General features: G+C 38.2%; 2 protein-coding genes across 8 annotated transcripts in view; one reads left to right on the forward strand and one right to left on the reverse strand.

The window, feature by feature from the left end:
• Positions 1-15,691, reverse strand: part of PEAK1 (pseudopodium enriched atypical kinase 1) — a 298,094-nt gene extending 282,403 nt beyond the window's left edge. For 6 of the 7 annotated variants that reach the window (XM_059912712.1, XM_059912710.1, XM_059912708.1 and 3 more), the window contains exon 1: positions 15,504-15,691. The gene's annotated coding sequence lies outside the window, so the exon portion shown is untranslated. Of the gene's footprint in view, positions 1-14,950; positions 14,987-15,503 lie in introns of those variants that run through there. The other variant, XM_059912705.1, reaches the window with a different exon arrangement.
• A 519-nt stretch (positions 15,692-16,210) lies between these two features.
• The window catches only part of HMG20A (high mobility group 20A), a 69,387-nt gene continuing 58,971 nt past the window's right edge, over positions 16,211-26,626 (forward strand). Inside the window, exon 1 of the mRNA XM_059912713.1 lies at positions 16,211-16,493. The gene's annotated coding sequence lies outside the window, so the exon portion shown is untranslated. The remainder of the gene's footprint in view (positions 16,494-26,626) is intronic.

The following is a 26,626-nucleotide window of genomic DNA, read 5'->3' on the forward strand; positions in this document are numbered from 1 at the left end:
AGAATAAAATATCTAGGAATAAACCTACCTAAGGAGACAAGAGACCTGTATGCAGAAAATTATAAGACACTGATGAAAAAAATTAAAGATGATACAAACAGATGGAGAGATATACCATGTTCTTGGACTGGAAGAATCAACATTGTGAAAATGACTTTACTATCCAAAGCAATCTACAGATTCAATGCAATCCCTATCAAACTACCACTGGCATTTTTCACGGAACTAGAACAAAAAATTTCACAATTTGTATGGAAACACAAAAGACCCCGAATAGCTAAACCAATCTTGAGAAAGAAAAACAGAGTTGGAGGAATCAGGCTCCCTGACTTCAGACTATACTACAAAGCTACAGTAATCAAGATAGTATGGTACTGGCACAAAAACAGAAATATAGATCAATGGAACAGGATAGAAAGCCCAGAGATAAACCCACGCACATATGGTCACCTTATCTTTGATAAAGGAGGCAAGAATATACAATGGAGAAAAGACAGTCTCTTCCATAAGTGGTGCTGGGAAAACTGGACAGCTACATGTAAAAGAATGAAAATAGAACACTCCCTATCACCATACACAAAAATAAACTCCCAATGGATTAAAGACCTAAATGTAAGGCCAGACACTATCAAACTCTTAGAGGAAAACATATGCAGAACACTCTATGTCATAAATCACAGCAAGATCCTTTTTGACCCACCTCCTAGAGAAATGGAAATAAAAACAAAAATAAACAAATGGGACCTAGTGAAACTTAAAAGCTTTTACACAGCAAAGGAAACCATAAACAAGAACAAAAGACAACCCTCAGAATGGGAGAAAATATTTGCAAATGAAGCAACTGACAAAGGATTAATCTCCAAATTTTACAAGCAGCTCATGCAGCTCAATATCAAAATAATAAACAACCCAATCCAAAAATGCGCAGAAGACCTAAACAGACATTTCTCCAAAGAAGGTATACAGATTGCCAACAAACACATGAAAGAATGCTCAACATCATTAATCATTAGAGAAATGCAAATCAAAACTACAATGAGATATCATCTCACACCGGTCAGAATGGCCATCATCAAAAAGTCTACAAACAATAAATGCTGGAGAGAGTGTGGAGAAAAGGGAACCCTCTTGCACTGTTGGTGGGAATGTAAATTGATACAGCCACTATGGAGAACAGTATGGAGGTTCCTTAAAAAACGAAGAATAGAACTACCATACAACCCAGCAATCCCACTACTGGGCATATACCCTGAGAAAACCATAATTCAAAAAGAGTCATGTACCAAAATGTTCATTGCAGCTCTATTTACAATAGCCAGGACATGGAAGCAACCTAAGTGTCCAGCAACAGATGAATGGATAAAGAAGATGTGGCACATACATACAATGAAGTATTACTCAGCCATAAAAAGAAATGAAATTGAGTTATTTGTAGTGAGGTGGATGGACCTAGAGTCTGTCATACAGAGTGAAGTAGGTCAGAAAGAGAAAAACAAATACCGTATGCTAACACATATATATATGGAATCTAAGGGAAAAAAAAAAAGGTCATGAAGAACCCAGGGGCAGGATGGGAATAGAGACGCAGACCTACTAGAGAATGGACTTGAGGACATGGGGAGGGGGAAGGGTAAGCTGGGACAAAGTGAGAGAGTGGCATGGACATATATACACTACCAAATGTAAAATAGCTAGCTGGTGGGAGGCAGCCGCATAGCACAGGGAGATAAACTCGGTGCTTTGTGGCTACCTAGAGGGGTGGGATAGGGAGGGTGGGAGGGAGGGAGACTCAAGAGGGAGGAGATATGGGGATATATGTCTATGTATAACTGATTCACTTTGTTATAAAGCAGAAACTAACACACCATTGTAAAGCAATTATACTCCAATAAAGATGTTAAAAAAAAAAAACCTAAAGACTCCACTAAAAAACTGTTAGAACTAATAAATGAATTCAGTAAAGTCACAGGATACAAGATCAACATACAGAAATCTGTGATATTTCTATACACTAATAATGAACTATCAGAAAGAGAAATTAAGGAAACAATCCCATTTATAAGTGCATCAAAAAGAATAAAATACCTAGAAATAACTTTAACCAAGGTGATGAAAGACCTGTACAATGAAAACTGTAAGACACAGCAAAAAAAACTGAAGAAGACACAAATAAAATGGAAAGATATTCTGTGTTCATGGATAGAAAGAACTGATATTGTTACAATGTCCACATTACCCAAAGCAATCTACAGATTCAATACAATCCTTATCACAATTCCAACGGCACATTTCAGTGAACTAAAGAAACAAATCTAAAATTTGTATGGAACCACAAAAGATCCCAAATAACCAAAACAACACTGAGAAAGAACAAAGCTGGAAACATCATGCGCCTTGATTTCAAACTATACTACAAAGCTTTAGTAATCAAAATGGTATGGTACTAGCACAAAAACAGACACACAGATCAAGAGAACAGAATTGAGAGCCCAGAAATAAACCCACACATATATGGAAATTAATTTATGACAAGGGAGCAAAGAACATACAATGGAGGAAGGATAGTCTCTTCAGTAAATAGTATTGGGAAAACTGAACAGCCACGTGCAAGAGAATGAAACTAGACCACTGTCTTACACTAGACACAAAAATTAACTCAAAATGGATTAAAGACTTGAATGTAAGACCTGAAACCATAAAATTCCTAGAAGAAAACAAAAGCAGTAATTTCACTGATATCAGTTTTAGCAATGTTTTGTGTGTTCTGACTCCAAAGGCAAGGGAAACAAAAGCAAAAATAAACAAACGGGACATCAAACTAAAAAAGCTTCTGCTTTTAGGAAACCATCAACAAAACAAAAAGGCAACTTACTGAATGGGAAAAGATATTTGCAAATCACATATCCGAAAAGGGGTTAATATCCAAAATATATAAAGAACTCACACAACTCAAGAACAAAAAAACAAAACAAAACAAAAAAAGCCTGATTAAAAAATGGGCAGAAGATCTGAGTACACTTTTCCAAAGAAGACATACAGATGGCCAACAGGCACATGAAAAGATGTTCAACATCACTAATTATGAGGAAAATGCAAATCAAGCCCACAATGAGATATTATTTCACACTTGTTAGAATGGCTATCATTGAAAAGACAAGAAATAACAAATGTTGGACAGGATGTGGAGAAAAGGGAACCCTTGTATAATGTTGCTGGGACTGTAAATTGGTGCAGCCACTATGGAAAACATTATGGAGATGTCTCAAAAAAAAATAATAATAATAATAGAACTACCATATGACCCAGCTATTCCACTTCTGGGTATTTATCTGATGAACACAAAAACATTAATTGAAAAGATATATATACACAGCTATGTTTACTGCAGTACTATTTACAATAGCCAACATATGGAAACAACTTTCCACTGATGAATGTATATGTGTGTATACACACACACACACACACACACACACACACACACAATGGACTATTAACTCACCATAAAAAAGAATAGAGTCCTGCCATTTTGACAACATGGATAGACCATAAAGGTATTATACCAAGTGAAATAAGTCAGATGGAAAAATAAAAAGACTATATGATTTCACTCATATGTGGAATCTATAAAAAACAAAACGAACAAACAAAATAAAACAAAAACAAACTCGAAAATACAGAGAACAGATTAGTGGTTACCAGAGGGGAAGAGGATTAAGGGGTGGGCAAAGTGGGTGAAGGAAGTCAACAGTATTGTAACGGATGGGAACTAGACTTGTGGTGATGACCACTTTGTAGTATATACAGATGTCAAATTATAATGCTGTACACCTGAAACTTACATAATTTTTAAAAAGCTAACTTTTTTCTATCATAAAATTTAAAGATGTATAATATAATAGGTAATATCAAACTCTACTTCAGATCTGAAGCCAAAAAAGACAGAGAGAATTAGGAGGAAATCTGTACAGTAGGATTCGGTTTCCTAGTCAGACAGCTAGTCCATGAAAACCCAGACCATGCAGTCCCATAGGAGATAAAAGAAGAGAGGGTCAACATTCATGCAACATAAAACCCTGTAGTTGCCTTTTACAAAAGAATACAAAACATCCTTTTCTAGACGACAAGATCTTTTAACAGACTTCTGGAATGCAAAACTGACAACAGAACTACAAGTTGCATTTATAATAGGATTCAAATTTTATTTCCACATGTTTAATAAACATATATATGTGAAATAAAATCTAAGTCAATAATTAAAGTTCAACTCTCTAAATTAGGAACTACTATATTTATAAATTATTTCTATGCTGCTGATAGTACAACTTACATTTTCACTGATGCTATCATTCCACAAGCTGCATTTGTAAGGAAAGGAGTATATAAGAAACAATGTAAACTTTGTCTTATTCTATATAGAAGAAAAAGATTATCAAACTACAGGATTCTCTTCTCTCCTTATATTAACTTCTTCATTGAATCTGGAAACTAACAACCTCTTTTAACTTCAGGACCATAGTTGAATTAAGAACTGGCAATCTACCTGAAATATTTAGTTGTGAGGTTTAACATTGTGAATGCAGCCAGTCCCCAAAGGCAAATGCTGAAAAACAGTCTAAGGATATTGTTGCAAAAACAATTTTTCAAGTCAAGGAGAGAACCGACATTAGGAAAATACTTTTTATTGCTTCTCCAATGCCTTAAATCTTCTTTCACACAAACTCCCACAATTACTCCTACTTCATACCCAAATAAAATCTATAAAAACTGTTTCACACCTGGGAAGAAGGCAGTTTCTCAGCATTTGAAATATTCAACTCATTATTTCAAAATATTTAAGAGGTATACCATGGCATCGCCCCTTATAATAACAAAAGTAAATCAATCTCTTATGAAAATTATGGGTGGGGGAGAATCCTAACTTTAAATAATGCAAAGTGCTCCTGTCATATAAAGGATTAGGAGGAAAGAGTTTTCCTGCTCCTCCATCATCAAGGGAACCAAAGAAGCTTAGGGAGGGAGAGATAGGGGATTAAAAGGAAAACTTTTCTCTAAAAGATAAGAAACGAAATAGTCTACGTAATGTGGATGAACCTATAAATATACTGGAAAGCTAAAATCTTTCATTAATTTTTAAATGTAATATTTCTACCATTATTTTATTCAACAGCACATGATACTTACTATGCCCCAGGCATTATTGTAAACACTTTTCAATTATTAGTTCATTAACCCTCCGAGGTAGGTACTATCAATATCCCAATTTTACAGATGAGAACACTAAGGATAAAGAAATAAAGTAATTTTCCCAAGGCCACACCGCTATTAAGCAGCAGAGATGAGATTCAATCCCAGGCCGTCTGAGTTCACAATCCACGCTCTTAACCACAATGCAATGCTGACTCTCTAAAAAGCAATATGCTCATGAAAGCCCAGTGTCTTATAGTTAAATAGTTAATAAAGTCTGCTAAACAAATTAAGAGTGAAAAAAATGGAGAGAGCAAAAAGTAGAAAACCTATTATTCATAGTTCCAACACATTACTATGAGTATAGTTTCCCATCAGTCTTCTTTCCTTGTTCACATAGTTTTTGTTTTCCCGTTAGTTATCATTCAGCAGACATAATTTTCTAGAAAATGAAAAACTAAAATATTACTCTCAACATTTTTAAAGTAACAGTTAAAATTAATTAAACACATTGTATATCAAACACTTACATGCTTGCTATTATTCTTCTTTCACCTCACAACCCCATAAAGTAGGTGTAAGTATTATCCCCATTTTACAAATGAGGAAACTGAAGCACAGTTAAGAAACTAACTTAAGGTCCCATGGCTAGTAAGCAGTTGAGCCAGGATTCAAATTCAGGCTGCTTGACTCCTGAACTAGAATTCTTTTCTACTCATGGAGGATAGGATTATGAGCTACTTGATACATAAGGATCATGTTTTTAAAGAGTAGTATTGTTTGTTTGGCTTAGCCTAAAATGAGTATGTTAGCATACAGATTTATTTTATTTTGCCCTAATTCTTACTTACACAACTGAAGTTTTCAGTATCTTAAGGTTTCTTGAGCAAGCTAAATAACTCTTCAGGTCTTACTTTACAAGGGTCAAGTATTTTATGTAATTCCTTCATTCAACAACCATTTGAGTATCCATTACATGCTAGAAACTGCGCTAATAAGACAGTCTTTGCACGCAAGGCAGAGTCTCTTTTCACTCAGCATATAAATATGCTAAAGTTTCTCACAATTAATAAATACAACACACTGTACATACAAATGGTTAATAGCTTTGCCAACCATTCAGTGGCAGAATTGAGAATGGAATCCCGTGATTTTTTGCACCCTATGCTATAAAGTAGATAAATCCCTCATTTTTCTTACAGTTCCTAGAGAGTGACTGATAAATAATTACTCAATAGGTACAATCTGCCTTTCTCATGCTATACCACCTTTTATCAGCTGGCAATGAAAGCCTACCCATTTTTAGTGCAAAGGAGTTGAAATTAAAATATTTTACTAAAACCTTGGTTTACTAGGTTACACACTTAAATTACTTGTAAAGTTCCATAATCGCATCGGGGTGTGACTTTAGTAACCAAATGACAAATGTGAATGTCTAAGGCTATCCATGAAAGAAGCAGTCAAAAATGTTGCATGTTCGCAGAAGATGAAGGCCAATTCTGCTTGATTTTACACTGAAACATTTTATTTTATGCAGTCTTAAGATGAATCCCACTGATTGTGAAAAGGTGGCAGAGAGATAAAAGTTAAAAAGTCAGGTGTAGCAGAAACCCTCCTAACCAGTTCACTGAGTGGTTTAATTGATAGCAATGGCTAAAGGCACAATTACCCACCTAAGAGCTTAATGAAACCTTGACAAGTTCTTTGACTGATACATATTTACATTCGTGTTTATATGTAGCTGGCATAGGCTTGAGTTCATTATTTCTTATGCCTATGTCCTCTAAGAAGCTTCTCTAGTATGTTATTTGAACCATTATCTGGTATTTGCCTTTCACTGCTACTTTCTTTTTCAGTCTGTAATTTGTCTCATCCTAGATTGTAAATTTACGGCACAGTGTTAACTCCCAAAATGGCTCAGTGCCTTGCCAATAACAGGTATTGAAAAAGTGTTTATTAATAATAGATATGAAATCCACCCTACAGCCACACCCCAATTCTTATCATTTTGCAGAACTGCTTCTCCTCATCTCTCTGACTAGGATGCCCTGGGGTCAGTCCTTGAACCTCTTTTCTAGCTATGTTCACTCCTCAGGTGATCTTATCTATACTGACAACTTCTAAATGTATTCAACCTGGACCATTCTCCTCTGAACTAGATTCATTTGTTCGATTGCTGACTTGACATCTCGATTACATGTCTCTTAGACATCTCAAAAACGTAGCCAGTCTGGAACAGAACTCTTGAACTCTACCCAGAAACCTGTTCTGCTCACAGTCTTCCCATCTCTGAAAATGGCAACTCCATCCTTCCAATTGCTTAAGCCAAAAACCTTGGAGTCATCCTTCACTCTTCTCTTTTCACATTCCACATCCAATCCATCAGCAAACCTTGTTGGATCAAAACATACCCAGTTAGAGTCAGAGATATATTTTACACACAGAAAAAAATATAGATATGTGTGGATACATAGATTAGTATGCATACATATATTTCCTAGCTCTGTCCACTGACAGCATCTAGCAGCAGTAGCAACAAGCACACCTAACATCCAGATCTTGACCTCAAAATACCATTCTCCAATAAAAGGAATCAGAGTTTCTTGAAGAAATGAGTCTAGGGCAGAGGCAGGAAAAATACAAGATGAGCCTGAAACATCTAGTAGTGTCAGAAAATAAAGTGTAACACGTACACATACAAAGGATAGGCGCACATCAAAAAGACACAGAAGTCAACCTAAAAGAGCTCCCAATGGGCAAAGCTGGAATAATTCAGGCAACAAAATAAATAATGATACCAAGTGAATTATAACCCTAAGAATAAAGTAAGTATCTATAAATTAGAACTGATATAAATGATTAGATAGATAGATAAGGAACAAACTTTCCTTACAGAAGAATTCCAATTAATAAATGTAGTAAGAATGAGGGAAAATAAACAGTACATGCAGGCAAGATGACTGATGAATGCTAAAATTAGTCAGCAGAGGGGCTTCCCTGGTGGCGCAGTGGTTAAAAATCCGCCTGCCAATGCAGGGGACACGGGTTCGAGCCCTGGTCCAGGAAGATCCCACATGCCACAGAGCAACTAAGCCTGTGCACCACAACTACTTGGTCTGTGCTATAGAGCCTGCGAGCCACAACTACTGAAGCCTGCACGCCTAGAGCCCGTGCTCTGCAACAAAAGAAGCCACAGCAATGAGAAGCCCACGTGCCGCAATGAAGAGCACCCCCCGCTCACCGCAACTAGAGAAAGCCTGCGTGCAGCAATGAAGACGCAATGCAGCCAAAAATAAATAAATAAATAAATTTTTTAGAATAAATAAAATCAGTGAGCAGAGAAACAGGATACTGGCAAAGGCTCAAAGTATCTCTCCCAAAATATTTACCAATTACTGTGGTGGTTGTAATATATGTCCAGAAATTCTTTGATACAACTGCCTCCAGGAAGTGGAGTTTAATTCCCCTCCCCTTGAGTGTGGGCTGAATTTAATGACTTGCTTCTAATGATCAGAGTATGGAAGGTGAAAAATAATGGAGAAATCTGGCAGAAACCACCTTAACAAAGTGATCACCCGGTGACATCATGTTGATAACATGGATCTCCTCTATGGCATGATAAGAAGGGCACTTCACTCTGTGATACTCTTCCTCAAACCTCGATAACTAATCATGAGAAGATCTCAGAAAACCCAAATTGAGGAACATCCTACAAGATACTTGACCAGTACTCTTTAAAAAAAAAGTATCAGGTCATAAAAGGTAAGGAAAGACCAAGAAACTGTCATGCATTAGAAGAGATAAGGGAGACTTGACAACTAAAAGCAATGTAGTATCCTGGTTTGGATAATGGAATGGAAAAGGAATATTAGTGGGAAAACTGGTGAAATACAAATAAAGTCTGCAGTTTGTCTGAAGCATTGTACCAATGTTAATTTCTTAGGTTGACAAATGTACCATGGTTATGTAAGATGTTAACATTAGGGGGAAAAGGATGAAGGGTATATGGCAGTGATTCTTAATAGGAGCAATTTTGCCCCATGGGGGCATTTGGCAATGTCTAAAGACATTTTTGATTGTTACAACAGGGGTATGGTACTGGCATCTATAAACAGAGACCAGGGATGCTGCTTAACATCCTATATAGCACTGGGCAATCCCCACAACAAAGGTTTAGCCAGTCCAAAATGTCAGTAAGGCTGAGGCTGAGAAACACTGGCATAAAGGAACTCTATGCATTATCTGTGCAACTCCTCCGTAAATCTAAAATTATTTCAAAATAAAAAGTTAAAAATATATCCAAATCCAATCATTTCTCATCAATTTCCTAGTCTAAGACACCACTAACCCTCAACTAGATTTTTAAAGAGAGCCTCCTAACTGATCTTCTAGTTTTTACTCTTCACCTCTTTAGACTACTTTCAACACAGTAGCCAGAGTGAAGTTTTTAAAGCATAAATCTGATCATGTCACTTTGCTCAAAAACCTGTAATGGTTTCCATCTCAAAAAATAAACACCCAAGTCCTTCCAATGTTCTACAGGCTCTATGTAATCTGGACCCAGTTATCTCTCCACTTTGTTTCTCCACAAAGTAGAAACCACTTTCTACTCTTCTATTCACTCCAGTCCAGGCACACTGACCTCCTAGTGTTCTGGGAATACACCAAGCACACCTCTGCTTCAGGGCCAATGCAAACTGTTTCTTAGACCTAGTGTGCTCCTTTACCTCCATCCTTCAAGCCTTTGCTCACTCCTCACCAAGTCCTTCCCAGACATCCTTTTTAAAAGTGCACACACCCCTTGGCATACCTATCCCTCTTGCCTGCTTTATTTTTCTCCACAGCACCTATCTATCACCTTCTAATACTGTATAACAACAAGTTACTTATTTTGTTTAATGTCTGTCTCACCCTCTCTAGAATGTAAGATCCACGAGGGCAGGGATTTTTGTCTGTTTGGTTCACTACTATAACCTCTGCACCTAGAACAATGCCTAGCATGCACTTAATGCTCAACAAACATTTGTTAAATGAACGATACACCTTTGAAGTCCTAAACTTAATATCCCAGTGTCGTTCTACCACTTTTCATCATTACTGCATTTTCTTTCTTATCTCCTTACTTGAGAACACTATGGTTTGGAGAAGAAAGAATGGGTATTGGATCCTGGTTCTATCACTTGATAGTGTGTGTCTCTCTGGATATGTAACTTAACCTTTCTAATCCTCAGTTTCTTCATCTGAAAGAGAATGACAAAGGGATGGATGTAAGATTAATAACACTTATGTTAGGATTAGAAATAAGGTATTAAAGTGTCTAGCACATAGTAGGTAATCCATAAGTAAAAGCTAATATTTTTGCTCCCTCTTCACTAGTTCTTCGGCTTCACACTGACCTCTAACTTTCATGCCCTTCATTTTCTCCCAGTTGAATCACCCCTTCTATGATTCCTGCTCATGAACCAACCTGGACTCCACAGTTCATTTCAGTCACAGTCCTTAACATCATTAATTCCCTCAACCAACTGCCCTTTAGGTATCTCTACCAAGCAGGCATCTGCAAAGCAGTGGGTAACAGCCTGGGCTCTGGAACTGAACCACCAGGGTTTGAACGCCAGCTATTCATCTTACAATCAGGGAGAATAACAACAGTACCTACCTTATGAGCTCTTGTGAGTATTAAATGGTTTCTTCAGCTATACATACCCAGAGTGATCAGTGCTGGAGAAAAATCAAACCATGCAAATTGGTATCCCTACAAATCCAAGGTCTACAACCTCAAATGGGTCCTCAATGCTACCTAACAATCCTTTTTCATTATCCTAGTCGTGTGTCTGTCTGTCTGACTCTCCCCCCCGCCACCATTCCCTTGGAAGCTGTTATACACTTACACTCTCTTTTTAAAGAACCCCTATTCTACCATGTTCCCCATCATTCTAAGCAGGTACTCAAAAATGATATGAGACACATCAAGTCGTTCTCCTTCCTGCCCCTATCATTTAGAAACTTATTTACAGTGCCTCCAACTTCACCTCCTTCTTTTCTGCTCAATGAAAAAGGAGAATCATCTCCTACCCAAGACCAACTTCTCTACCTATGCCTTGGATCCCATCCCCTCCTACTGTCTCCAAATCCTTGGCTCCATCAATCACCTCTGTCCCCCATCTCTCTGCCTCCCCCACACTGCTTCAATTTCTCCCCTCCACTGGTGCTTTCCAATCCCACATAAACATGCCCAAGATCCTCTTAATTTAAAAAAGGGGGAGAAGGAGTAAACTTCTCTAAATCCCCTGCATCTCCCTTCACCTATACTATTTGTTCAGTCCTTTGTTGAAAACACTGTATCCCTCTCAATTAGCTACCCTTCCTAGCTGTCATTGACTCTTCAACCCCCTTACCCTCAAAGCACTACAATGTAGCTACCTGCTCTAGCTGAAGTTACAAATGACTTAATCACCAAGTTTCAGGGACTTTTTTCAGTTATCTTACTTGGCCTTTTCATGGCAGGATACAGTATCGTCCACTCCTAGTCCTTGAAATATTCTTCTCCCTCAGCTTCTGTGACAATTCTCCCATAGTTCTTTTTTTTCAGCTTTGGTCTGTCTGGCACAGATGTTTGGCTTCTCTTAGTTGTCTGCCCCATTCAGTAGCTCACAACAGAAATATGGGAATCATGCTAAATCTTCAATCTTGCTCAACTCTGTAATCTGATTATTTACCCTGTCCTGTTGATAATACTTCCTAAACCTCTTATACATCCACTCCTCTTTTACATCTCTCAACATTTCTCATCAGGAATGGCTTCCTAACTGGTCTTGCTTCCAGTTTTGCCCTTCTCTAATCCAGCATTCACCTCACTGCCTAGAACACAAATATGATTCTATCACAGCGTAATTTTTCCCCCCACTAAATCCTCACAGCCTTCAGGACAAAGTTAAAGCTCCTTAGTTTGGGTCATAAGGCATTCAGTGATTTGGCTTCTTATCACTTCATCAGCCCGTTTTAAAACTCTGCTGTCCACTTGTGCCTACTGAGTACTTGAACGTGGCTAGACTCAACTGAGATGTGGTATAAGTATAAAATACATACCAGATTCTGAAGACTTAGTATGAAAAAGAGAATGTCAAATATCTCAATAATGCTTTTTTATAGTGATTACAAACTGAAATAAAATTTTAGATATATCAGCTTAAATAAAATATATTACTAAAATTGATTTCACCTTTTCCTTTTTTAACGTGGTTAATAGAAAATTTTAAAATACATACATGAATTACATTTGTGACTTGCATTACTATATTTTTACAGAAAAGCACTGGTCTAGAATGTCCTTTCCCTTTTTCTGAACCTAGTTAACTGCTATCTGTTTTTGAAGATTAGCTCAGGTAACCCACTAAGATGCATTTCGGGACACACCCCTCCCAAAACCCCAAGTCTTAGCCAACTACCCCTCCTGCTCTGTGCTTTCATCCATAGGAATCTGCTTACACCTGTTATATATCACTCCACATTATAATTATTGGTTATCAGTTATCTTCTCCTCCTAAACTATATGCTCCTTGCAAAACGGCATATCATTCTACATATACTCAGGGCTTACCACCATGTTTACCACTTAAAAGGCACTCAAAATATTTGCTGAACAAATGTGAACTATCTATTCCTGGCCTGAAAGTTACTAGAATTTCTCCAAGGAAAACAAACCAGCAAAGAAGGAGTCTAGACTTTCCCAAGAGCTCCAGTAATGAAAGGATCAGAACGATGGTAGGAAGTAGGAATTAAAGTAAAGAGAAGAGCAATAAGAAAATAAAGCTCATCACACACAACTACCTCTTAACAGTGAAAACAGGAATTTGCAGCAGTGAAATGGAGCCTTGAACTCAACTTGGCATGCCAGGGGCCACAGTTTGGTTCCTAAATTACTCAAATAACCCATCCAACAAAAGAGTATGATTTGGCAGGTTTCAACACAAACAGCTAGAGCCCAGCACCTGTTCCACTTAAACAGAGCATCATTACAGTTAAAAACAACAACAAATCTCTCTTATGAAGCAAACGCTAATCTCATGGTGCTTCACCACGGAACAATTTAGAAGAGTTATTATATGAAATGTGCCAAAGCATGAATTTATGGATGATGCTTATTTGGCAAATATGGTTGGCACTGATAGATGTTGAAAAACACGTATGCAAATAAGCAAATAAAATTTTTAAGCTCTCAGACTTAAATATTTACATTATCATAAATGTACAAAGATAAATGTTTATATGAGAACATACACAACACATTCCAGGAACACATTTTTTAATGTGATTGTCAGGAACAGTTATGAAGTGGCATTATTTCTTTATGGGCCTCAGGGTAGACTCTTAAAAATGACTTCTGACAGAATGTTAATGGGGTACAAAAATTATGGAGGAAGTTTTTCTGTACTATCTCTGGGTAAAATGAATAGTCACAGTATCATAATAGTTCAAAGCAATCTTATCTTTTCCTTTCACCAAAATACTTTTCTTCCCATCCTGGAACCCAGCCAAACATAAATGTCAAATCATAAATGCACGGGGGCGGGGAAGGGATGAAGAAGAGGACCACACATCAAAAAGGCTTAAAGAAAATAATTTGACATTTTTTTTCCCCACATAATATAGTCATGTTAGAGTCTCCAAAAATAAAGACATGATAAAATATTTCCCCTCTTCCCCTCTGACAGTTATGGAAAGATGTTTGTTTTTTTCACATAGTTTGTGAGTTGGTCATAGCCAAAACTCACTAGCAATGGTATGAATTCTGCTTCCATTGTTAACTGTTAATCTCTGGGTCGAGGCTACAACTCCCATCTCTGAAGTCAAGAAAATGTACCATACTTGCCATTACAGTTTACTAAACGAGTCACCGAAGAGAAGTGCCAGGCACTTCAGAAAGTAATTAGGGTAGTCAGTGGACTGAGCTATCTAGAAATGTTCTGAGATTATAGAGAAGCCATCATGAAGCAAGTATTCAAGATTGCTCATGGAAAGTTTTACCCCTGTGGATAATTCACGGTTTTCACTTCTACACTGCAGAGAGCAATATGAGTTCTCCGACTATACACATTACCACATCATTTCATTTATCAGGGGAAAAAAAAAGAAGAAAAAAAGGCGTTGTGGCTGAACAAAAATCAAGAGGTAGGCCCCAAAACAGAATCCTCAAGGCAATCCCAATTCAGGTGAAAAGCTGTGGACATACATCATACAATGACCTAAAAATAGCCTTTCATGTAAATCTCCAAGTATTTAATTCAACGTATAATCTTACCACATTTAACAGAGGCAGAAGAAAAATGTATTAGGTTTTCTATAACAAGGCCAATAAAGATGAAATCATAGTTTTCCTTTAACTCGTCACTATCCCCTCAACCCCAACCTGGCAATAACTCCATTCCACAGCTCTCAACTTCCTAAACGGGGATCCTAAAAAACACAACGTATTGCAAAAAAGTTAACATTTAAAGGTGGGAGGGCTCCTCTTTCCTGTTGCTCTCAGCAGTCTTTAATGCAGTCAACGGACGAAAAAACGAAATCAAGCTTTCAGACGGATGGTGCAGGCAACAGGGAGGGGGCAGAGAAGGGGCTCAGACGGCAAGTCCTCATCGCGGGAGGTGAGAAAAGTTGCAAGAACGGACGAGTCAAAGGGCGAAGGAGAAACAAAACTGACCCAACGAACCACTCAAAATCCCCCCAAAACCGAGGAAACCCGCACGTTAGGGGGCTCACAAACCGTAGAGCGAAGTGAGCAGGCAAAGAGCCACCGGGTTTCACCCTGGCGCTGCTGGCCAGGCTGCGCCGGATCCTCCCGGGTTTGGCGGTGGATGTCCGTGCAGACTTAGCAGAAGCGAAAGGAGTCCTTCCTGCCCCAGCCTCACTGCGTCCGGCTCCTCCAGGATTCACTTTCCCCAGCAGCCTTCCAGCCGCGCCCGGGGGCGTCCCTCGCCGCCAGGTCCCAACTTTCCCTCCTCTGGGGGGCGCCGAGCTGCCGGGGCCGCCGCCGCCACAGCCACCGAGAGAGGGGGCGGGAGCGGGGGCGCGAGGGGGCGCGCGGCGCCAGCGGGCTCCGGGGGCCGCAGGGCGCGGGGGTGGCCGTGGCCAGAGAGCCCGCGCCGGGCCGGACGCACCGGCCGCCAAAGCCCTCGCGGCAGCGCCACCCAGACCCCACGCCGCCCCTCCCGGATTCCCCCAGGTCAGCCCCCTCACCCCTCGGCGACCCAGGTCCCACAAGCCGGCGCGAGAGGAGAAGGGAAAGGAGGCGACGCGGGCAACCTTGCCCCAGTTACCTGAGGGGCTCACACGCCGCCGCGGTGACTACCTTCGCCGGCCGTCCAGTACCCTTCCTGGTGACCGCGGCCACCGCCGCCGAGCAACTGACACTGACTAACAACAACTAACTAACTACTAGCCGCCGCCGAGTCCACCGCGCGCTCCCGGCTGCCCGTAGACCGCCCGGCCCACCAGCCTGCCCGCCTCCTCCCAGCCCGGCGCGCCGCCCCTCCGCGCGCTCACTCGCTGCCGCGCTCCTTAAGCGAACACGCGCGCGCGCACACGAGGCCACGGCCCTCTCCCAGTCTCGCCTCAGCCCCGGGGGAGGAGTCACCATGAGGCCCCTCCTCTCGCGTTCCTACCTCCCGAGGAAGAGACTTAGAGAGCTTCTGATTGGCTGAGGGAGGCGTGGCCAAAGGAAGAGGGCGGGATGACCAGGATCTTGGGCCGGCGTGAAGGGAAATTTCAGTTCAATTACGTACCAGGGGAAAAAAGGGAACGAAGTATTGGTCCATTTGGTGCCTAAACCCCTTAGGTCTGCCTACCGTCGAATACAGGATATGTGTCTTCAAGGATTCCAGCACATAGTAATAACCAATTTAAGTCCCAATACTTTCTGCAGGCCTTAGCAATTTAAAAAACTACATCTCCCAGAAACCTCCGCGAAAATAAGTCTCACCTTGCGTAATCACGTAGTCCTTCGCCTCCTTTGAACAAAATAATCCCTCCATTTTTCTGAAGGTATGGGGAATAATATTTCATTTTTCTCCTCACCAGAACAGCCTTAAGTGCTGCGATTAGAGAAGTTATCTATGGGAAGGTGGCTAAGCGATTAGGTAAAGGGAAAGAAAAAACATCAAAATAAAGTACTGCGGAGGAATTTTTGTCAAGCTGTGAGGCGACGCAGTGAGAAGAGTGAAGGCGATTGAGAGGGGCTCAGGGAATTGTCCCCTGTGCCAGGGACTTTCTTTAGGCCCCAGGCCCCTGCCTACCCCTGTCGTCAGCAGGTCAGTAAGCAAGGCGAGCTTGGGGGTGGCCACAGTGGAGGTGCCCTTCACCCCTTGAAGATCATCCCTCTTTTGCTGTTATTGGTTTGTCTCGGTTTGAGGCCGACTGAATGGGGGCGCCTCACTTCCGGTTGGGGGAGGGGAGGAAGGCCATTCTGGGGGAGGGGGGAACATAACTCACTTCCTGTGGGGGTAGGGTGATGGGTTGGGGTGTCCAACCCACTTCCTGTGCCGGCGAGGGCTTGAAAAGGTGATGCTTGGTGCCATATGCATAGACGGTATCTTAAAGCTTTGGGATTGTGTCTTACGTGAAAAGTTAGGTTATTCCACGAAGTTGTGCTAATCACCAGCCTCCAGTCAGAATTTATGTGACTTTTGGTTCCATGTGTAAGAGGAAAATTTTCTCCCCAACAGAATTTTCTTAATGCGTTATTCAAAGAATTCGAAACCCCTTGTTAAAACTTTTTACTCTTCTCTACAATACGACATGCTTTCTTGTGTGACTCATGAATTGCCCACCCCTTCTCCCTTACTCAAGTCCAACCTTGACTTACTGAGGTTTAGGGGTGTTCTCCGCCTTGACATGCCACAGGAACTCTGTAGCTACTCTTGAGGTCGTTTTTTACAGGACTCAATATTTTACATAAATTATGAAGCATTTTTACCTTATCAGAGTGAAAATATCATACTGAAGTACTCAATTACTTGGCGTTACCTTAACTGATGTGATTGGGATCTTAAATCCTTCGACCTGTTGATTTTAGGCCAAAGGTTTTGCCCTGGGCCTGAAAACAACTTCCTCAGCTTTAAAAATTCTTATAGGTATCTTACATGTAACAATTGTGAAAGTTGCACTGTAGTACATTTTCCCCCTTTGTGATTTAATTAAATTCAGCACCGATTTAAAAATGGTGTCTGCACTTTGTAGTTTTAAGGCATGGTGCAGGGATCATGAGATTCAGCTCCGATTTTAAGGAGGGGGAAAATTTGGCTCACAAAGGACAAAAGATGAATACCAGAATTTTCTGTTTTTCCTATATTCTCAATGTTTTATAAGAAACTATACGTAAAGTGGTAATGAACAGTCAACCGTTTGATTTCTTGGCTTCTGTTTTCAAGTACCACAGTACTTGGTAGGTTGGGGTGGGGAGGTTACTGAAGGAATCAATCTATTTGGAGTTTATGAAATCTCAACAACTTCAATAATTTTAGAATATCAAGTGAACTGTAATGTCTTTCAAGAATTTTTAAAAGAATAAGGCCTGTGTATTTTTTCCTTTGGGGTTGTCACCTAATCTACCCTCAGAATTTGCAGTTGTTTTAATTCTGGTTCTTTTCGAAAGCTAGTTTGTTTAGAGTTTATTAGAAAATGTGATTTAAACTAAAATGTTTGAACAACTGTAACTTAAATGTTACAGTAAGGAAAAAATATATGTTTTAACTTTCTATAGACATTAAAAAAAAAAAAAACTAAGACCCTAAAATCAGTGAGTTATCTTTTGAAGGACTATAGAATTTCTGCAGAAGTTGAAAAGGCAAGACACAATTATGTCTGTGTTGTTATTAATAGAAGGTTAGGGACATGTAGACTGCCTCAAGCAACTATTAATTGATTAGAAAAAAGGTATTCATTATCTTCTATATTAGAGTAATATAGAAGAATATATGATATGATCACCCTGACAAATTAAACTATTAAACTACAGTATTAAGAATTACAGAAGTGAGTAAAGATTGTGGAACTAAATGAAATAGATAGAGAAAAGATAGTTAAAATATTGATTGAGATACAGCAGTATTGCCTTTAGGAAATTATCTTTGGAAAGCAAAGGAGTTTTTAAAATTGGTCTTTATACTGTTCCAGGGAAGAAATGCAGTATAATAGAAATAAGAAAACTTGTTGCAGCTGAGAGACTTGAGCAGCTTGAAGAACTGTCTGTTCAGAAGAAAGCAATTTTTAAAGCACATATTTGAAAAAAGATGTTTTGTGATAACAGGCAGTTATTCATTGGTTCCGTCAAAGAAGAAATATTAGAAAAGCTTGTGAAAAATAGAGGGAAGTTCATGGAACCTGCTTTTATTCTCTTTAAAAGTGTTTCTGTAGAGAGGCTTGCTGTCTTCCAAAAGCTTTTTTTTTCCCCTTAATGTTCTTTGTTGCAGTTTTCTTTGCATGTTCTAATAGAAACGTACTATCAAAATTAGAAAAGTAAAGACTTTTGTAAGTGTACTCTGTTACTTCTTTAAGTAAATGAATTTGAGGTTTTCATTTCATTCCTTGTCATCAATAATAAAGAGATTGTCCTTTTTTTTTTCAGAATATTTAGATTAGATAACCATTTTCATTTCCAAAAAGCAGTCATTGGATATACCGCTCACAGCTCACAGCAGTTTGAAATATTAAAACAGTAGGTCAAAATTCTGGATTCCATCTCACTGAAATTTGATTATCCACGAAATACTAGATGCTATCTATAATGCAAAAGGGTCTTTTCATTCTTTTGTCTACCTACCTTTTAAAAATTATGCTCTTGTTTTACAACTATTGCTTTTTTGTATGTTTCTTGTTTTGGTAGTTGCTTGTTTTTGCCATGGGGTTGAGTGTTAAGAGAATATGCTAACAACATGAATGGTTTTTAAACCTACTGTTCTGCTGTCTTTATTTCAGGGCCTTCAAGAGTATTCAAACGAGAATACCCCTTACGTGACTTTTCATTATTTCAAGAAAAGTTTATTGAGTGCTTACTGTATACTAGTCTCTGTTTTAGGGACTTGGAATACATCAGTGAATACAGACAAATATCCGTATTCTCTTGGAGTTTACTCTCTAGTTTCCAAATCAAAACTGGAATTTTGCTCCCTTGATATTCCTAAATAAGCTCTATAGTGTGATCATTGTTCAAACTGATCAAGAAACAGCCCTAAGCTTGATCTCTCTTGGTCTGATCTCTAAGCCATTCTAAACCCAGTTTTGAATATTTCAGTCTAATTTTTCTTCAGACCATTAAAGCCCCTGTGTTAAATATTCAACCCTTTTCTTTGATGCATGCATCATGACCCTACCATTATAGCCTCCTTTGTTCACAAATTAAAGTGAACAATGGGGAAAATATGGGATCAGACAGGCTTGGGTTCAAAAGTGATGTCTACATTTTACTAGCTGAGCTTCTTACTAGCTTGGTAACCTCTAATAATTTACTTGACCTCTCTGAGCCTCACTTGCCATAAACCTAAATGAGGTTATTTGGTGGATCAAGTATGTTATATGTAAATCACCTGGCACAATGCCTGGTGTTAGCAGCTTAATGAATGCTATTATTTTTCCCCCAGTTTGCTTCTGTTATTCTAGCTATTGGGATTTGCCTACATGTCTGTTTTAAGCCTTACATATTCCCCGAAGTATGGGGATGCAGTGCTAGAATTATTCAGATTCATCCTTCCCCAGTCTCAGTGAGCTAAGCATGCTCACTTAGCTGTCAAGAGTTTATTTTTCGTTCCTTGTGGAAGGAGAAATCACTAATTTCCGTGATTACTTTAGATAATAAGCATAATCAAAAAGTTTCAAGAAAAGGTTAAGGAATCACTAAAATAATTTGAATTGTTAAAGGAAGACTTTTCGAATCATTCTTCTAAACCTATTTAAATACTAAGCCTAATATTCAAGACCCTTCTGTCATTACCCATCTACACATTCCTAACTAGATTGGTCTCTGAAAAAAAAATTCTGTACAGTATCCAGCCTTTTCTATCTTTGTTCATGCTATTCTCTGTGTGGAACACTTTCTCTTTTCCTGGGAATCCTTATCTATCAGAATGCCACCTTCTTTGTGGCCCTTTCTCAAGTACCACCTTCAGCTTCAAGAAGTATTGTCTGATGTCTGTCCTCTTCTCTGTCCATTCTCCCAACCATATGTGTGTCTGTTGACCCTCCAGAGCATTTTGTACTTTTCTTATGGCATTTAATATACAGTGCTACTGCTGTTGTATGTTTCTGTTGTTACTGTACTGTCATATGTAGAGTTTATGAACTGTCATAAAAGTCTGCAGACTATAACATATTCCTATCTGTGTCTGCTGTCAGACCTAGCACAATGCCATTCACACCATAAGTATTCAGTAAATATTAGTGGAGTTGAATTGGCAATTGGGGTAGATGAAACTGATCAATAACATTTGTCCACTATTTATAGCCAGTATTAAACACAGTGACCCATGTACAGTAGACACTCAAAGATCTGTTGAATGAAAGGGTAAGTAGTTCTCCCATTTGTGAGCATAGGGTATCAATATATTGAGCATATATTAAACACCTACTATATGATGAGACCTATGAGAACTGATCCCTGCCCTCAATTTAATTGGAAAGAACTAAGTGGTAATTAATACGTACAGATTCTGAAGACTGAAGGTGTTTGAGTGAAGGTGGGGTAGGGAGTCAGTGTATAGCTGTTTGCATTTTGAGAGATATCCCAGGCTGTCTGAACTCAGAAACAGAATAGATTTACGTATCAAGAGATACTTAACTTGCAGTTCCACTCCTAGTTACATACCCAAGAGAATTAGAAATGTGTTCACACAAAAACTTTTCCCCACATGTTCCTAGCAGCATTATTCATAAGAGCCAAAAAATAGAAACAAACCAAATGTGCATCAATTGATGAATGAATAAACAAAATGTAGTATAGTCGTATGGTGGGAAATTATTCATCAATAAAAAGGAATAGAGTATTGATACATGCTATAAAATGGATGAATCTTGAAAATATTACACTAAAGTGAAAGAAGCCAGACACAAAAGGCCACATACTGTATGATTCCATTTATATGCAATGTCTAGAATAGGCAAATCCATAGAGACAGAAAGTATATTAGTGTGCCAGGGAGTGGAGGGCAGGGATGGGGAGTGACTGCTAATGTGTATGGGATTTCTTTGAAGGGATGATGAAAATGTCCTGGAATTAGATAGTGATGATGATTGCACAACCTTGATACTAAAATACCTTGTATACCAATATACTAAAAACCACTGAATTGTACACTGAAGGGGTGAATTTTACGGTATGTGAATTATACCATTAAAAAGGAGAGGGGGAGATACATAAACTTGAAGAATTTGGATTTTGGATGGGGCTAGAAGAAGGAAAGCAGGAGGTGATAATTCTTTCTCAGATCCTAGAGGGAAATGTAAGTGTCTAGGTACAGGACTAAAGTTATGCTGAGGATCAGGTGAGGATGGATGTGAAGGTTGCTGGCTATTTGTGTCTTATGAAGCAGGCAGTGAGGTGAATGCTTAGACTAGAAGGGTGTTGACAAAGAAGAATGACATTTTAGGAACTTGAAGGAAGCTTCACATTTCTTTTTGATTGGGTCAAGGATGTGGTATGTGGTCAACTTGGTTTCAGTGTGAAGGTCAACTAAGTTCAGATGGTGAAAGTATCATAAGGGAGTCTGATAGCAATCACCAGTGAAGTTAATGGAGAAGATGGGAGAACAGAGACTAGACAAAAATATTATAGTTTGATTCTAAAACTATCCCCAGATAATGAAAATAGTAGATCATAATGGGAAGGAACCAAGGGCAGTGATTTGGAGAAGTCGGTACACATGAAGGTATTCATTTGAAGAAGTACTTGAGTACCTTTTATGTGCCAGGCACTATTAAATAAAATCATAGTTACTTTCCTTATTGAATTATTTTCTTAGAATAAAGTCTTACGAGTGGGATTATTTGTTCTAAGAGTATGGGTATTTTATAGTTCTTGATACAATAGCTATATTATTTCTCTAAAAGGTTATGCTAATTTCTGATGCCACCAGCAACATACAGCTGTGTTGTTTTAACCACAATTTCACCAGCAAAAATTTTTGGCTAATTGGATAGACATAAAATTATTCTTCTCTTTGGTTATTGCTTCTAATATGGTTAAGTGTTTCTGTACCATGGAATTGGCATCTGTTGGAGCATGAAGGAATTCAAAGCCTTTATATTTGCTCCCTCATCTGGAATAGCTTCCTTAAAGGGTATGGATTTTTAAGGACCCTAGGAATCAAACCAGCCTCTAATTTGAATCAGCTCAAAAACTACTTTTATTCAGTGGTGTTCTCCTTATTTTCTAAATGATATTCACATTTAAACTACATTTAGCCATAATTCCAATTCGCATTCAACTAACTTAATTCTCATAATTTGGTGGTGTAGGTATTAACTAACTTCACTTTGCATATGAGAAGATAGAGGCTTAGAGAGGTTAGGTCACTTGCCCAAAGTCACTTAACCAGTAAGTGATAGAGAGAGGATTTGAATATGGCCGATTATCAGTCGCAAACTCCATGATCTCTCAGTATCACTACTAAAATTTAATGTAGGCTAATGGAAACTGGAAGAGAAATCTGAAATGGAACTTGGACAATCAGGCGCTTACTTACATATGAACATAATGAAGCAGTTAGCAAAGAAAGTTTTTTTATTTTTTTATTGGGGAGGCTATAGCACATAGACAAAGAGAGGAAGGACTCTCTTTAAGCCCAAATTTTCAAGGCCCTTTCTGTTTCTCCCTGATGAACAGGTACGTACTACTCCAAAATCTATGATAGGAGCAAAGTGGGAGGAAGGTAGTAGTAGGAAAGCAACTGCCTTTAAGTATATACATTGAGAGTCATCTGATGGTAGAAGGAACAGACGAAATGGCCCTCAGAGAGGCCCACAAAATATTCAGTAACTTTTTTTTTTCAGTAACTTTTAAAATAACAAGTCTAACATGATAACAAGGTTAATGAGATATTCAAAGCACAGTACATATTAGCGAAGGAAGAGAGATTCTTTCATTTTTATTCAATATAGTATGCTCACTAGACAAATTTTAGATCAGGAATATAAAACAAGAGATGCCATGTTCTAATGCTGGCTTTTAGTCAGATAAAATACCCCAATATATAGATAAGACAATTAAGGCCCAAAATTACACACCAAATAAAGTTACACAATGGGCCATAGAACATAGGCCTCCTGCTTCCGAGTACATTTTCCTAAATTGAGCTAAGTGAAAACAACAATCTATGTGGTTGTTTTGTAATTTATATTATAATTTTTTATAATTTAATATGTTATTCTTAAAAGAAATCATTTCTCTGTGTGTTTTAAAACAACAATAATAAAGATCCACACACCAAATTACTAAATGTTTGGTGATAGGTTAGAATAAGAAGTGATACAGAAGATCAGGTTGAACCCTAATGTATCAGATAGTCCATCTGTAAATTACACCTAAATAGTGTTTATCTGTATCCCAGATTGCATTGAGGCGGGGTGGAAGACACAGATCTTTTGAAAACTATCATAGAAACATTACTCTTAAAAGATTATGATGTGTACATATGTGTATTTGTATTTAAGCATTTGGAATTTTCAACAAAGCCCAGCCCTTTTCTTCCATCCCTACTCCTTTAAGTGAAACTAATACCCCTTGCTTCACAAGAAATATCAATAGTATCCAGATACTCCACTTTTTTCTTTCATAGCCTCAAAATTTATATCTCCCTTCTCTTTCTATCTCCACACTTCCTTCATTCCTATACTTCATAGCTTTAATTAATGTTCTCTTGACACAAACCTTTCATTTTTATTGCCAGTGATAACCACAATTACTACAACTCTTTGAGAAAACAATATAGCTGTTGTGTCAGCAATAATAAAATGCTCATATCTTGAGCCAGTATTCCACTGATAGGATTTTATTCTGAGAAAATACTTCAAGTAAGGAAAATAGTGAAAGGGACAAAATGTTAATGGCACTGATATCTATTCTGTTTTAAAAAATGGAAACCTTCTAGATATCCAACAATAGAATAATGGTTAAGCAAATTATTACTTATTCATTCAGTAGGCTAGTAGACATTCATTTATCACAATAGCTTCTTTTAAAATATATTGAAAGATGTTGTAAGTATCTTTATGCCAAAATGAAAAAGGAGAAAAATAAATCCAGGAAAGAAATAGAAAAACTGATCTGATTAGTATATTTCTGAAGCATTTGTATTTTCTGTATCATAATAATTGACATTCATTGAGCACACACCAGTGTCAGGCACATTACTAAAGCAATATTATAGAAGCAGTATTGAGTAGTTAGTAAGTGCTCTAAAGTCAAGTCCTAGCTCCATCACTTACTAGTATGTGATCTTGAAAAGGAAATGGGAGATAGTAACTATATCTACATTAAGTTATTAAATCCATATAAAGTGTCTGGTACATAGTAAGCCCTCATTAAAGTGTTTTTGTTACTAGACATTTTACAGACATCTCATTTAATCTTCACATCCTCACAACATTTATGAGATGGTGTTATTTTCATTTACATAAGAGAAAATTGAAACTCAGAATGTTTAAGTAGTTTGGTCAAATAACTTGCCCAAGTCACACAGCTAATAAGCAGTAGAGTTTTGATTGAGAACCCAAGCTATGACTTCTATTCCTGGCTCTGAGGGACTAGGTTGTTGCAGACTAATCTTTTTGCTGAGAACAACATGAAAGGGTGGATTTAAAAAAAGAAAAGAATAGGGGGCTTCCCTGGTGGCGCAGTGGTTGAGAATCTGCCTGCTAATGCAGGGGACACGGGTTCGAGCCCTGGTCTGGGAAGATCCCACATGCCGCAGAGCAACTGGGCCCGTGAGCCACAATTACTGAACCTGCGCATCTGGAGCCTGTGCTCTGCAACAAGAGAGGCCGCGATAGTGAGAGGCCCGCGCACCGCGGTGAAGAGTGGCCCCCGCTTGCCACAACTAGAGAAAGCCCTTGCACAGAAACAAAGACCCAACAGAGCCATAAATAAATAAATAAATAAATAAATAAATAAAATTTTTTTTAATTTAGAAAAGAATAGGGAAAGCATCAGAGACCTACTGAGGCAGCCAGGACTTAAACCAAAATCGTGGAGCCAAGGGAACTTCAAAAAAGCATGCTGATGTTCTAAGCTTCTCTTTTCCCCTTGAAGAATTTGCTGAATACATGGTGCAGAACAAAAATCTATGAAATTTAGCAGAGGATTTCTGCTAGAAGTAGAGAGCCAGTAGTCTCATGGGGCTGAGTACATAAAAATTGGAGTTTAGGTGTCCCCAGGTGGCCTGGACTGAGGAGCCAAGATCGTAGTAGGGAAGGGAAGCACCAAGAAATGATTTTGCTGCAGAGTCAGAGGCTAAGCAGAGCAGAAGCTAAGCAAGCTAAGCAGAAAATCCCTATAAAGCAGAGTGAATTTCTGTCCATCTCATGATGTTGACAAGCAAACATTAAAATTCAGGTCCCTCCAAGGAAGAAAGGACCTATAAACACCCCACACTCTCAATTAGCATTCCCTAGAGGACTATACCCTCTATACACAATAGACTTGAATACAAGAATAACTAGAAATAAGGAAGACTATTTCATAATTATATAAGGGTCATTCTACCAGGGAAAATGTGAGAACTATAAATTTGTATATATCTAATTCCAGTAATATGGCTTCAAAAAAATATTTTTTCAAGTTCACATGGGATATTTAACAAAGTAGATCTTATGATAGACCATAAAGCAAGTCTCAACAAATTTCATCCAGCATATGTTATCTGACTACAGTTCAATTAAGTAAGAAATGGATTATAAATAGTAGCTAGCAAACTCCCCCCAAAATATGTTTTGAATGACCCATTTGGCCAAAAAAGAAATCACAATTAAAACACATTTGCAACAGAATAGTAATGAAAATACAGTATATCAAAATATATGTGAATCAGCTAAAGCTATACTTGATGGGAAATTTATAGCCTTAAATGCCTACACTGGAAGAGAAAAAGTCCAAAACTAGTGATTTAAATATCATTCTGAAGAAATTAGGAAAAGAACTGCAAATTAAACTCAAAGTAAGTAGAAGAAAGGGAATTATAAAAAGTAGAAATTAATTAATTAAATAGAAAACAAGTGCACAATAGGAAATATCTACAGAGCCAAGAGTTCACTCTTTGAAAAGATCAGTAAAATGTGTAGACCTCTAGCAATACTAATCAAGAAAAGAACATATTCAATATTAAACTCTTGATCTTTTCCCTAATTCTACATCTCCAGTCTTCCTTATTTCTATAAATCTTATCTTCATAAATATCTA

This window comes from Balaenoptera ricei, chromosome 2 (assembly GCF_028023285.1).
Source record: "Balaenoptera ricei isolate mBalRic1 chromosome 2, mBalRic1.hap2, whole genome shotgun sequence".
Lineage (NCBI taxonomy): Eukaryota > Metazoa > Chordata > Mammalia > Artiodactyla > Balaenopteridae > Balaenoptera > Balaenoptera ricei.